This window comes from Terrapene carolina, unplaced genomic scaffold (genome assembly GCF_002925995.2).
Source record: "Terrapene carolina triunguis isolate 2854851 unplaced genomic scaffold, T_m_triunguis-2.0 Scaffold68, whole genome shotgun sequence".
Lineage (NCBI taxonomy): Eukaryota > Metazoa > Chordata > Testudines > Emydidae > Terrapene > Terrapene triunguis.
Genome location: NW_020664419.1, coordinates 6,455,988 through 6,470,182, shown reverse-complemented (window position 1 = coordinate 6,470,182; position 14,195 = coordinate 6,455,988).

Here is a 14,195-nt window from a genome sequence, read left to right as displayed (position 1 = left end):
TGAGTGCAGGGGGACTGGACTAGATGACCTCTCGAGGTCCCTTCCTGTTCTATGATTCTGTTATTCTATAGAACTCTTCTTGAGGTCTGGGAAAGGTAGTCCCAGCTTCATTGCAAAGTGGAACAGATTATTTCGCATAAGTAGTTAGCACGTATTGTATGGGACCATCAAAGATAGAATGGCCTGTTAACACCTCAGCAGTCATAGGACAAAAAGGGGGGTTATGGGTTATAGATGGTCATACTAAGCCATAAATCCAGTGACCCTGTGCAGCCCAGGAGTTTTAGGCTCTGTCTGTACTATGGATCCTACAGTGACACAGCTGTAAGGTCTCCTGTGGAGCTGCTCTATGCTGATGAGAGAGCTCTCCCGCCAGCATAATGAAACCACCCCCAACGAGCGTGGTAGCTATGTTGGTGGGAGACCGTCTTCTGCTGACATAGCGCTGTCCACACCGGTGCTTTTGTCGGTGAAACTTGTGTCAGTCGGGAGGTGTGTTTTTTTTTTTTTTTTTTTTTTTTTCCCCACACCCCAACTGATAAAAGTTTTGCCAACAAAAGGGATAGTGTAGACAAAGCCTTAGTATATAGCAGTTATGAATGTAAGCTCCCAGGCTCATCTTTTGAACGAGTGCGGGTTTCCTTTGAGGATGAGGCCTGAGAGGTCAGATATAGAGTGATCGCTTTGTGAAAAGTGTTCGCCCAAAGGTGATGCGGTGTTTTTATCTTTTATCATTTTCCTGTGTGCGTTTATTCAAGAGCATAATGATTGTCTGGTTTCACCCACATAGTTGTCATTTATTGCAGTGGACAAAGTACCCCACATATTGTGATAGGCATGTGTAGTATCCATGGACCTTGACAGGTGTGTTTTGGGAGGGTTTTGATCAGTGTAGATGTGTCTGTAGATTTTGCATCTGTTGTTCTGGCAGAGTTTGGTGCTGCTTCAAGTGGGTGTTTCCTGGTCTGCAGAGAGAGAAAGACGAGGCTGGGATCGTAAATTCATAACTCTACTTAGGGTGACCAGATGTTCCAATTTTATAGGGACAGTCCTGACTTTAGGGCCTTTTTCTTATATAGGCTCCTATTACCCCCAACCCCTGTCCCGATTTTTCACACTTGCTGTCTGGTCACCCTAACTCTACTAGACACTAAAACTCATGGCCTTCACAGAGTCACTGGATTTATGGTTTATTACAACAATCGATAACCCACAAGCCCCCTCTTTTTGTCCTCTGACTGCAAAAGTGTTAGCGGGCCACGCTGTCTTGAATGGTCCCTTACAATATATGCTAATTACTTATGCTAAACAAACTGTTCCACCTTGCATTTTGCCATGACGCTGGGAGTACCTTTCCCAAACCTGAAGAAGAGCTCTGTGTGGCTCGAAAGCTTGCGCCTCTCACCAAGAGAGATTTGTCCAATAAAATATATGACCAACCCTGTCTCGTTAATTCAGGAGGAAGGCAGTGGAGAATCACAGTCTATTTAACTGTCAGTCAGGGTGGATTTTTTTTATTTAGATCAGATTTTTTTGATAAAATGCTTTTTGAGGAAAAAACCTATCTAAAGATAGTTTTAATTAAGATACATTATAGCTCAAAGGTATCTCATCATGGAATAGGGATTATAAATTCTAATTCTATAGTATGAGACAATATATTCATGTCATGTTTAAGAAAAGTTTTGTAAATGAGTTCTAATAGTTCATGGATTAGGGATCCAATTTTATGGGATTCCAAGGGTTTCTGTATAGATTATTTAGGTTAATTTTTCTATCTACCCAATGGGACTCAGTGCTCAGTCTAGAAGATACTATCAGAGATGCTTAGTTTTGCAGTTCTCAAACTGGATTTGTATCTCCAGAGATAACATGCTTGTTAACAGCAAAAATGTTTTAAAATAATATATAGGGGTGAGAAATAACAGACCTGAACCCTATTGTCCCTCTGCAAATTTGTGTACACAGAGTCAATCCCTTACCTCTCTCTAAAAGTGCAGAGTTTCAAAAACTTCAATGAATAGAAGATTGTTGGGGGCAGAATAGATCTGGACACGGAGAAGAAGTCTGGAGATAAATGTGAGAAGGGAGGGACAGGCTGTAGAAACAAAAGTGAAACTGTTTGAGCTGCATATTCCAGAAGCCTTGAGGTCTTTCTGAGTGTAGCCTTCATTGATTTGAGATCTACCATACCATTCTTTCAGTAGAAGGGAAAACCTATGGCAGCAGGCCGTAAAAGAGACCCAGCTTGGTAATAAGAACCAATTCAAGAAATATGTTTTCTGATGTTTTAAAGAAAGTCACACCAGTGAACTGGTGGAAGTCACTTAAGCACTTGGATTCAGAGACTGTTGAAGTGATAATCTCACTTTTAACAGCAGTAGCTTCTTCTGCCGGTGTAGAAAGAATATTTTCTTCCTTTGAACTAATTCATTCCAAATTGAGAAATCGTTTGGGACCCGAAAAAGCAGGAAAGCTTCTTTTTTTCCAGATTATGAACACACAGGAAAATGAAGGTGAAGACGACTGAGTTAGCTGCAGAAGCCAATATTTTAAGTTTCTCATGTTGACCTGGCTGACGTACTCGATTTAAATTTGTTTTTAATTCATTTAACTATCTTAGTTAAGACAATTTTAGCAAAAACAAACCTGATTTAAAAAAACCTGAATGTTTAATTAAATTCAAAAATTTATATGCTTGTATTGTTAATATTATATGTTTGCTGTTGAAGGAAAAAAAATCCAGAATACATAACATTGTTGTTTTAGTTAAATAAAACAATTTAAATGTCTGTCTGGTGATGTTCTCCTCCTAATACAGCATGGCAAGAAATCCTCCAAATATTAATGATTAACCTGTTGAATTGGAGATCGTTCACCTCCCAATGACTTCATAAATATCTGCTTCAATTACCTTTGGTAAATGAAATAACCAAACAATCATTCATGTTCTGATATAGCTGTAAAACTAATCTGAAAAGTTTTCAAAAGGAACCACTTTAAAAATGTATAGTGTGTACTTTCTAAAAATGAAACCTACATCTATCTCTGAGTTGTGAAGAATATGTATTAAGGTTATAACAACCAACAAGAATGCACTTTTATGTAGAAATCCATGATTAAATCGAGTCTTACTGACTAGTGATTTAAATCAAATCAATTTGATATAAATCAAATCCACCCTGCTGTCAGTTAATAATAAGAGAATCATCCTTTGCCATTTTAGGGCCCAGGCCTGCATTCTGAAAGGCAGTGATCCTTCCGAGCCGGCAGTGGGCACGGAGGGCAGAATCAAGCTCTCCTTGCACGCCAGGAAGACCCACTGAAGTCAGTTTGGCCTGGGTCCACAGAAGGGACTTAGGTGCCTCATAGATCACTGGAACCACACTGTGATCCTCAAAGTCTGAGTTAGGGAGCATAGGTGCCTATACAATGAATGGGGAGAGATAGGCGCCTTGGAACGCGATTCACTAAGCCAGCACATTAGGCGGGGAGCTGCCAATGGGAGATACTATTAAGAGGGGTGTGTGCTGAGCCCCTCCCCTCTCTGAGACAGGTGCTGAAGTCTGAGTTGCAGAGAGGTACCCAGCTCTGCTAGCAATCTAGAAAACAGGGAAAATAGGCGCTTCTCCGCCTAACTCGTGTACAAGGCTGGAGAGCTCTTCTCACTTTTTCTCTGGCTCAATGATTATTTAAAGATTCAATTACTTAAAGTGGAATAAATTCAGTAGGAGAGATTGCGGAAGGCCAACATTGGAATGCCTCATAGCCCAGTGATTAGGGCACTCGCCTGAGAGGTGGCAGAATGGTGTTCAAATCCTTTTTCAGCAGGGGGACTTGGACCAGGGTCTCCCACAGCCAGAGTGAATATCCGAACCACTAGGCTAAAAGTTGTGAGGGAATTCTCCCTCCTACCCAGCTGTTTTGCATGGAGTTAGGCACACCTACAGGATTGGGCCCCACAGGTGACCTAGGCTTGCAAACGCCGGTCTTCCCCTGGTTTGTGGATCGCTTTGGGGCTTAGGTGGGAAGTAGGCATCCGGGCACCTAGAGGGAAGCAGCAGAGTGTGTGCTTAGAGGCAGAAACGTAGGCACCGAGAGGACGTTTACTGCTAAAACTTCGAAGGCAAGTGACTTTTGGCACCTAGAAGGATAGTTGGCAGCCAGGTGGGAGTTTTGTGGCTTGCAGTGGTGCCTAGAAATGGGCCTTAGGTGCCAAAGTCTGGTATTTTGTGGATCCAGGCATTTGTGATTTGCAAGCAGTACAGGATTGGTCCCTTAGAACAGGGGTTCTCAACCTTTTTCTTTCTGAGGCTCCCCCCAACATGCTATAAAAACTCCACAGCCCAGCTGTGCCACAACAACTGTTCTGCATATAAAAGCCAGGGCTGGCGTTAGGGGGTAGCAAGGAAGGCAATTGCCCAGGGCCCCACACCACAGGGGGCATCGCAAAGCTAAGTTGCTCAGGCTTCATCCCTGTGTGGCAGGGTTCGGGGCTTTGGGCTGCAGCCCTGCATGGTGGGGCTTTGGCTTTCTGCCCTGGGCCCTAGCGAGTCTAACATCGGTAATGCTTGGCGGATCCCCTGAAACCTGCTCGCGGGCCCTGGACCCCTGGCTGAGAACCACTGCCTTAGAAAATACTTGGAAACGGCCAGGGAGCAATCACAATAGTCCTGAATTTCACTAATCTAAAACATCTAGATCAGTCTGGGGAACTATAAGATACTGCACATGCCAGACCTTGTCCTACCCTCAGTGATATCAGTGGCAGCTTTTTGGCATGAAGTTCATAATTTGCAATTGACTCTGTATGGCTTTGTCCCTGGCTTCGGGGGTGGAGGGGCAGGACCTATCATTCTAGGTGCTTGTGTCATGCTCACCAAGGGGAACAGTCCAGCATAAATACATAGACCAGTTCCAATTAGATTATCCAAGCTAGCTAACTTTTTCTAATAGTGTGCAGCTTTCTCTTTGTAAACAAGTTAGTTGAACTAATTAGAGATATTATTGTATCTAATTTTATCTGTCTAAGGGCAGGTCTTCACTACAGGGGGGGTCGATTTAAGATACGCAAATTCAGCTACGCGAATAGCGTAGCTGAATTCGACGTATCGGAGCCGACTTACCCCGCTGTGAGGACGGCAGCAAAATCGACCTCCGCGGCTCCCAGTCGACGGCGCTTACTCCCACCTCCGCTGGTGGAGTAAGAGCGTCGATTCGGGGATCGATTGTCGCGTCCTGATGAGACGCGATAATTCGATCCCCGGGAGATCGATTTCTACCCGCCGATTCAGGCGGGTAGTGTAGACCTAGCCTAAATGTTATCTCATCCACTGATACTCAGACCTCAGTGGTTCAGGAGCCAAATTAGCGATCAACATTACCCAAAAGAGCCACAGTCGTGGGAATTCATTGTTTCATTTACTATATATACATTATTCTCACAGCAAAATGACTGAGTATTATTATTTTATCAACTACAATTGGTTAATAACATAGTAAAAGCATCCTGATTGGTTAATAACTTAAATCACACCGGGTTTTAATACCATGTGCTGCAAAGAGTGACACATTAAAGAGCCACTTGCAGCTCGCAAGCCTCAGTCTGAGTATCACTGATCGACTCTCTGTATTTATATTGTATTCAGTACCGTACTATGGCGTTAAGCATAGTGGGATAGATCTGTTCCCATTGAAGTCAAGGCTCTGGGTGTCATCAAACCCCATATAGATTTATTTGTACATTGTATACTCAATGCCATTTCTGTCAATGGGGGCAGGATCAGCCCTGTAATTTGGGGAGCACTTCTAGTTCTCCAGATCAAAATGGCTCTCTTCTTGGAATATTTTTGAACCATCGCAGCACTTTCTAAGTAGTTATTTGCCCTTAATAAAATCTTGCAGAGTGTTCAATGTCACAAGGAAACTATCACTGGATATAAACGAGAACAGTTGTTGAAGGGCTCTGCTTAGAGCCTTTAATTTTGAAAAGGACGGAAATGTTGAAGAAATGATCCTTGAGAGGTTTCCAACTGGTACTTTGTCTAAAAAGAGAGCCAGGCTCCTTCTCTCGAAGGTGGGAGGCTGGTTTTTAATGCGTGCAGTAGTGCTTCTGAATGATGCTCCATTTGTATAGTGCAGAGGCTTAGAGAGGGGGTAAGTACTGTACCATGCTGATCCTTTAAAAGTGTGGGGTTATTGAGAAGCTGCCTCAACCTAGATTGTCAGATTTCACTCTGAGCTGCAAACTGCTTGCCTTATTCGTGCATGTTGTCCCATTAACACTCCGTGGGATGACTGGCCAAAGGTGGGGCGAACGTGACCCATTTGATGGGACTTCCCTGATAGACATGTTCACTGCGTTGGAGTAATCTGAAGAGTTAAGAGAAGGACCATGCCCAGACTTAGGGTATGTCTACACTGTACACTAAGCCCAGGTGTGTGGGACCTGGGCTGGTGGACTTGGTGCTCGAGCATCTTTACTGCAATGTAAACCTGCGTTTACAATTGCTGGACCCTGGTCTCACAGCTGCGCTAACGCGTCCATATTGCGCCACGCAGACCTTCTGACTGAGGTGTGTGGCTTGAGCTGCATCCGCAGCAGGACTCAGGCTCTGACCTACCCCGCTAGTAAGTCCTAGGACCAGGGCCCTGGTTGCTTGCTGACCTGAGTCAGACTGATTTGTGTGTGCACAGAAGTAGGGCTTGGGCTCAAACCTGAGTCAGCGCCTGGGCTTAGTGTGCAGTGCGGACATACTCTTTGAGACTGAGAGTGCAAAGGGAACATTGGTCCCTTGACTCCAGCTGGTGGAGGGGGGGAAAACACATGATCTTCACAAAACCCAGCAGATTGCACTTGCTGTGATGTGCGGCTAGCAGAGAAGACAAGTTCAAGCATGCAAGGTGCCATCTTGAGCTGAGCAGCTTGGTGCTCACAAGCAACCGGTTTCAGTGCCATGTAGCGCTGAAAGCTTTCCAGGGCGCTTGGAAAGGGTCTTGTGGATTTTGTACTAGAACTAGCCTGTTGTCTCTGAGCCAGGCTGCTCTGCTCAAGCTGTCGTGTTACATTTGAGGACCTGGGATCTCCAAGGGGCCGGCTATGGTGCTGTGTATGATCTGCCAGATCTGTGGAGTAGGTTGCTTAGACCATGACAGACCATTGCATGCTGCATCCTGCCCTGTCACTCAGTTCACAGGGCAATGATGCCTCCTGAGAGCTGTCATCTGCGTGGGCTAGGAGGCTTACGTCATGATCAAGTATCCTCTGCTGGAACCTGCTCTCTCTGTGGGCTTGGATCAATAAGGAGCATCGCATACTGGGAGCTACCCTTTCTCCCAGCTGGGCTGTGTGGGTCACAGCAGAGCACTGCGTGTTGGGAGCTGCCCTTTCCATCGGTCAGCATGCTCAGATATAGGATGAAGCATTGCGCCCTGCCATGGCCGCGGGCTAGGCTGTTTTGATCACGCCGGAGCTTAACTGTCTTTGGGGTCGTGATGGAACTCGTATCCCACCCAGCACAACACCAAGTCCTCGCTGAGGCCAGGAGCCATGCGGACTGCCCTTGATTGTTTCAGCATGTCTAGTCGAGATAGTATTTTAGCATGTCCAGCGGAACATGTTCCACAAGCCCATTGTTTACCTGCCATGTCCAAGAGCTCCATAAAGCCACATAATTAATAGCACCAGTCTGTCACGGGGTGACTGGCTCCTTTAAGGAGAGATGGGGTCCAGCCCCACCTGTGACTAAACAGCTGCCTCCCAGTGAAGGCTGCGAGGCTGAGTGATTGCCTGAGGAGCACCTGGTCCTTTTAAAGACCAGCAGGAGCACTGCAGGGAGTAGAGAGACTCCTGGGTCAGGACAAGTTCCCACAAGGACTGAGAGAAGTGAAGGGAAAAAGCCTATGGGAATTGTAGCCCATGCTGGGCAGAGATTTTTTTTTTTTTGTGGGAGGTGGTGTGACCTAGTGGTGAGCGCACTGAACTGGGGCCCAGGAGACCAAGGGTCTGTTCCTCGCTCTGCGGTGAGTCTCCTGGATGCCCTTGGGTAAATCTCTTCACATCTATGTGCCACAGTTTCCCCCTGTGTAAAATGAAGATTGTGATACTCTGTTGTAAAGTGAGATCTAATAGTGAAAAGCACTTAAGAGCTAGGTATTATTATGGTATCTTGCCAAGGCTTTAGGTTTAATCAAGTTATTCTCTGAGACAAGTGCCAGAAACAGACTGTGGAGTGGCATTGATCCTTTCTGGGCCAAGCAGCCTAACTCCCGCCTCTCCTAAAAATTCCCTCCCAGCCAGGTGGCTCACAGCAGGTCTGTTCTTAGTCACATGTTGTCCCTGTCATGTGGCCCTTGGGCTCTAAAGCTGGTACAGCTGGGGCTGAGACCTTGCCTAATGTTAAGAGGCCAGGTCATCCTGTGACTGCATCCAAGAAAATTCAGAGCCGCTCCTGTCCTGCTGTCAAACCCCAGAATTCTCCATCTCATCACAGCCACCAAAGAGGTTTTTATACATCTTAATACCTTTTGGGATATAAAATCTTTCAAGGTAATGACTTTGCACTTACATCCCTTTCCACTTGTTCTAAATGGCTTTATAAAGATGGGAGAACACCATTATGCCCATGTTACAGATGGGGAAAGTGAGGCACATAGTGGTTTAATGAGTTGCACCAAGTCACGTGGCAAGTCAGTAGTAGAGTCAGGACTCAAACCCACTTCCAGTTGTGTGCTTAGGCTACTCAACCACAGCTGCTCCCATCGTGCATAAGACTAAAAAGCCCTGCCACGTGTAGTTTGGAGGCCTTCTAGACTAGTTCCATAGAGCAGTGAGGTCCTTGGAAACTGTGAAGTCATAGAAGGATGTATTGTGGAATGGCAGGAGAGCAGGAGTCAGCTGGCGTGACCGTGCCAGCTCTGCAGTGGTATTTAAAAAGGTACATCTGCATGTAGACCTGTGCTGGATGCCCGGTTCTGCCTCTTTGTCCCTTGAGGGCTGCCATACCTAATTTCACAGTTAGGTAATTGTTTGGCCAACTAGCCTGTAACGATGCAAGACTCACCCCTCCGGCGCCTCCTGCTGGTCGTCTCCGGGAATTAGCTCTCCAGCCGTTGGAGCACTCTCTGCAGGCCAGTGTCCCGCCACTGCTTGGCCCCCGTGTCCCTCCCCGACCCGGTGCCCCATTATCTGGGGTGCTGCGCCCTGGAAGGAACCCCTTTCTCTCAGGGCATCCCCTCTCTGGGGAACCCCCAACCCTCTAATCCCCACGTTGCCTCAGTCATGGGCTACTGCCAGTCACCATCTAGCCCCCACTCATTGGGGCAGACTGCAGTGTAAAATAGGGTTACCATATGTCCGGGTTTCCCCGGACATGTCCGGCTTTTGGGTCTTTAAATAGCCGTCCGGGGGGAATTTGTAAAAAGCTAAAAATGTCCGGGATTTCCCCCCGGACGGCTATTTAAAGACCCAAAAGCGAGGACAGGGCAGCCGCGCTGGGGGAATCGCGGCAAGCCGGCGCCACTCACCTTTCCTCCCTGGGGCAGCGCGCAGCTGAGAGCTCCCGGCGCGGCGGCGCCAGCCCACGGGGCCCCCCGCCTGGCCGGCAGGAGCCTGCAGAACGCAGCCCTCCCCCTGCCCCGGCACACAGAGAGGCAGGGAGGTCTCAGTCCCCTGCGTGCTGCAGCGGGGCGGGGCCTGTAGACTCCGGCAGCAGGCAGCTGTCGCCGGGCAGAGAGCTCCCCCCGCCCCTGCCCCCCTCCCCTCGACCCGACCCTAGGAAGGGGCCAGAGGGACTGGGAGTGACCTGCCTGCTGCATGCTTCCTGGGAGCCGCTCCAGGTAAGCCCTGCTGGGCTCACCTGGCCCCCTGGCAGGTCCCTCTGGGGGGGCTCCCCTCAGACCCACTGCCCTCAGCCCCCACCCTGACCCTGTTCCCTCAGCCTCCCCCACAGGCCCCCCTGTACCTCCCACCCCAAACCCACTGCCCTCAGTCCCTGCCCCCGTTCCAACAGCCTCCCCCACAGTCCCCCTGCTCCCCCCAACCCACTGCCCTCAGCCTTGCCCTACCCCAAATCTCTTCTTCAGCCTCCCCCGTCATCCCACCCCCATCGCTCCCCCTGCTGTCCCACCCCCTCAACTTCCCACCATTCCAGTACTGCTCCCCTCTGTCTCATCCCCTCCAGACCCTGTCCCTCTCCCCAACCCTCCCCAGCCCAGCCCCATTGTCTCCCCCGCCCCACCCCACTCTACACAGCTCTCTCTACCCTGTCCCATTCATGCTCCCCTCAGCCCCTACCCTACTCCCCCCATCCCAGTCCTGTCCCATCCCCCTCAGCCCCCCCCAGTCCCAGTCCTGTCCCCCTCAGTTCCTCCACCCTGCTTCCCCCGGTCCATCCCCACACACCCACCGACTCCCTCGACCTCCCTCCCCCCAATCCCACTGCCTGGACCCACCCCCGTCCCACTCAGGCCATGCATGAAAAAGAAGCAATGGGCTTAAATTGTAGCAAGGGAGAGTTAGGTTAGACATTAGGAAAAACTTCCTAACTGTAAAGGTAGTTAAGCACTGGACAAATTACCTAGAGAGGTTATGGAATAGCAGTCATTGGAGTTTTTTAAGAGGTTAGACAAACACCTGTCAAGGATGGTCTAGTTGTTATTACTCAGTCCTGCCTCAGTGCAGGGGTTTGACTAGAAATTAGGGTTACCATACGTCCGGATTTTCCCGGACATGTCCGGCTTTTTGGGATTCAAATCCCCGTCCGGGGGGAAATCCCAAAAAGCCGAACATGTCCGGGAAAATCCGGCGGTGCTGGGCCGGGGCCACGCTGGGCCGCGGGCTGGGGACGGGCCGGGGGCAGGTGGTGCTGGCCCGGGGGTGCTCGGCCGGGGGCTGGCCTGGGGCCGGCACCCCAGGGCCCGAGCCGAGCCAGGCTGGAGGGGCCGGGGCCGGGGCCGGCTGCCGGAGGGGGCCAGACTGGGCCGCGCCTCCTCCCTCCCCCCCCTTCCCCCCCCGCTTACCTGCTTCCTGCTTCCCGCGAATCAAATGTTTGCGGGAAGCAGGGGAGGGGGCGGAGTTGGGGCGGGGACTTTGGGGGAGGGGGCGGAGTTGGGGCGGGGGCGGGGCTGGGGCCCCGTGGAGTGTCCTCTTTTTGGACACTCCAAATATGGTAACCCTAGTGTAAAAGCCACTCATCATAGGCAAGGTTGGGTTTGGACCTGCTGTCTTTGCCTACCCCTGCACTGCCCTCTGCAACCCCCAGTACCCGTTGGCCTTCTGCTAGGCCGCAGCCTGGTGCTCTCCAGGCTGGAGCTTCCCCAGCTCCTCTGCCTTTCCCCAGCCCTGCTCCACTCAGGTCCCTGCAGCCAGGTCCATCTCCCTCTACCACTAGAGCAGTGGTTCCCAAACTTTAACAACCTGTGAACCCCTTTCACTAAAATGTCAAGTCTCGCGAACCCCCTCCTAAAAATGAATATTTCCAGGGATTTTCTCCTTTACCTGAGTATAAATTATAAGAGCAGTGATCTTGGGAATATAAAATTTGTTTTTATGACATGCTTATTACACACTCTTTATTATTAATTATTTATCATTACAGTATTTTTATTACATTATGAAAACGGCCACACTCTTCCAAGAACTCACTTTCACAGCGTTTATCACTTTGAATAAGCCTGTTATAAGACAAGGCTCCTATGTTTCATCAAGGAGTATCAGATGTGAAACAGCATGAAGGTATTTAAGACACCAACTCAAAGAGTTCCTCCTACACAAGCATACAGGTCTTGAGCCAGGCAAACAACGCACGTTAGAACAAAGCTTAAACTTATTCTTCATAATAATTTTAAAAACAATACAAGCTGCCTATTTAATTTTAAAACCAGCAAAAAATATCCAGCATCCTTTCCATTTCTTATAAGGAGTCTTGAAGTTTAAATCTCCTCAGTGTGATAGATATGCTTGCTTTGATCTGCTTAGCTCTTGGAAGTCCAGGGGCTCCGGGCTGCTGGGGCAACTCTGTCCGCCATTAGGGAATTTTTTCCTGAGAACCCCCTGTAACATTTTGCGAACCCCCAGGGGTTCCCGAACCCCAGTTTGGGAACCACTGCACTAGAGAGAGACTGCTGAGCTCCTGGCTCCCAGCCTCCTATATAGGGCCAGCTGAGGCCTGATTGGGACGTGGCCCAGGTGCGGCTGCCTCCCCAATCAGCCTAGTAGCTGTTTTCCCTGCCACAGCCCTCTCCCAGGGATGTTTTAAGCCCTTCAGGGCAGGAGCAGGGTAACCACACCGCTACATAGCCCAAAGCAGTTTCCTCTCTTACTTTGACATGGAGCTTTAGTACTTGGAGTTCGAAAGGTTTAAAGCTTGTCAAGCTTACATTTAAAAGTTACAGATTATAAATGACGCATTAGATATGGGCTTGAACCGAAACTACAGCTCTATGCCGCAACGAACTCTGGGGGATCCAATTTTGTTTTCCATATGATAGGTGGTACCATTTTCCACTGTTCAATTCCACCCCCCCCCCCCAAAGTCACGGGATTAGAAATCCAAGGGATCGGAACTCAGTTACTCTGTTCACGCACTTGAGGCAAAAACGGGTGTGACAGGGAGAAAGGAAAAGGTCCCATAGTCTTCTCCAGAGAGAACAGCCATATGACCATGCCCCCGATCCATCGCTGACTCACTCCCTACCTCTCCTGGCATGCCCCTGATCAGCCCCCCTACAGCAGGACCTGAGAGGGAGGCTGGCATAAAGTCTTTACATTAGCTGGGGAGATCCCCTGAACAGGGATATTATTAGAGGGCGGGGGCTGGTTCCATCCCCTCTAAGGTCCCTGTTGGTTGCCAAAGTAACCTTGTGGAGTCTTTACATTAGCTGGGGAGATCCCCTGAACAGGGATATTATTAGAGGGTGGGGGCTGATTCCATCCCCTCTAAGGTCCCTGTTGGTTGCCAAAGTAACCTTGTGGAGTCTTGTGGAGTCAGTGGGAGTGTTACTTCTCAAGCTGCCCCAAGGCCCAGTTGAGAGGTACATGACTCCTGCAGGGAGCTTACCATGCTCTAGGAGTCTTTCGTCCATTGTGAAGGACTCTTTCTGTGACCTCAGTTCCATGGTCCTGCATTTCTGATGTCAATAATTTTAAAGGATCAAGGACAGGAGGTCACCAAAGGAACGTGGGGGAATGAGGGACCTGTGTGAGGTGTGAAGGGAGTCGCGTTCGGGTATCAGGACAGGGTTCTCCTCTCAATGTGGATTATAAAAAGGAAAAATGAGCTGGAGTTGACAAGAGAGGAGGAATTTAAAATGGTGAAACTCTAGGTGCTGTCGTCTTTTATGCAAAGAGCCAATATTGATAGAGACAACGACGCAGAAGATTAGAGACAAAAGTCTAGTTGTGGGTCTGCCAGCAGTGGGAAGAAACAACCAAGGGGAATAGATTATTTTTTATTAGAATTCTTTTGCTGCTTGTGAATAGGATTAGATGCCAAATTAATCATGAGCAGGTGTTAGCTAGGAGGGGAAGTGTCTCATTGACTTTGAACGGTAGAAGAATCAGTATTGCCAACTGCACTGTCCAAAAATTAGGAGTGAGCCCCCCCACCCCCAAATCATCAGATTGGTTTAAAAACCTTCAGATTTTTTTTTCTTCTGGTTTTTGAATTGTTATGGGGTGCTTGAGTCTCGGCAACTCTGAGGCAATTTTTGTTTTTTTTTTAAATGAAAGCTGAGATTTTCACTTATTCACATCACTCCAGGAGCTGGGGCATCAAGCGTAATGCCAATAATTGCAAGCGCTGGGAACACTGAAGAATCTGGGCATGTGTTTTTGTCAGACTAATTCAATCTTGTGGGTCTGATCATGCCCTTCACATGTGGGTCTCTGCCTCCCCATGGGGTGGGGGACAGCTAGACACCTCTACAGCAGTATTCCCTACTTCCTAAACCCCAGGTCCCATGGAGGGCCCTTCAAACGGGGAGATGGAACATGCTAGCCTGTTAGCATCTTCATTACCTATGAATCTCCTCTTTAACTGAATCCCTGAGATGTGCATAGATATTATGGGGATGGGGTGTCAGCCAAGTACCTAGGTAGAATCACTGAGTGATCTTATCATTGTCTTTCCAAACCTGTCCATTCCCTGCTGTTTGTTACTTGGAGCATCTCATCTGCAATTTAACCCTGATCATGG